This window comes from Mycetomoellerius zeteki, unplaced genomic scaffold, assembly GCF_001594055.1.
Source record: "Mycetomoellerius zeteki isolate Tzet28-1 unplaced genomic scaffold, Tzet1.0 scaffold434, whole genome shotgun sequence".
Classification (NCBI taxonomy): domain Eukaryota; kingdom Metazoa; phylum Arthropoda; class Insecta; order Hymenoptera; family Formicidae; genus Mycetomoellerius; species Mycetomoellerius zeteki.
Window position 1 is genome coordinate 21,341 of NW_017257429.1, and position 551 is coordinate 21,891.

Here is a 551-nt window from a genome sequence, read left to right on the forward strand (position 1 = left end):
TCCGACGCTCTACGACACTTTTTCATAACACTTTTAAGAATAGGCCTTTGAAGGACAGAGTGGTATTCGTCTTATTCGACGAAATTAGTTTCTGAAATCCATTATGATCCAAATAAAGATCAATTTAGTGGAGTTGCAGATGATGGAACCAATAGGCAACCGCAAGTAGCAATATCAGCATTAGTTGCAATGGTCACTTATAGCGTTTTCGATTGGGAAAAAGTTAGTGCGCACCAGTGCACATTAACACTGGACGAGTTCCATGGGTTGCATTGAATAGTGCAAATTCAAAAGAACACGCCAAGATTTTCAGTGCTAAAGCTGAAGTGCCATTTCGAGTTATAAGATTGTAAGGACTTGACTAGACTGCAGGAAAAACGCAGAAAAATAACCTCGACATCTCATGTTCATAACTTTAAGTAATGATTTTTTACTATATGTAATTAAATAATATATAAGATATCAAGAATATCATATATATATAATATATATATTTATATATATATGTACATACTTATCAATAATTGTACACATTTGCATGCTATAAATTA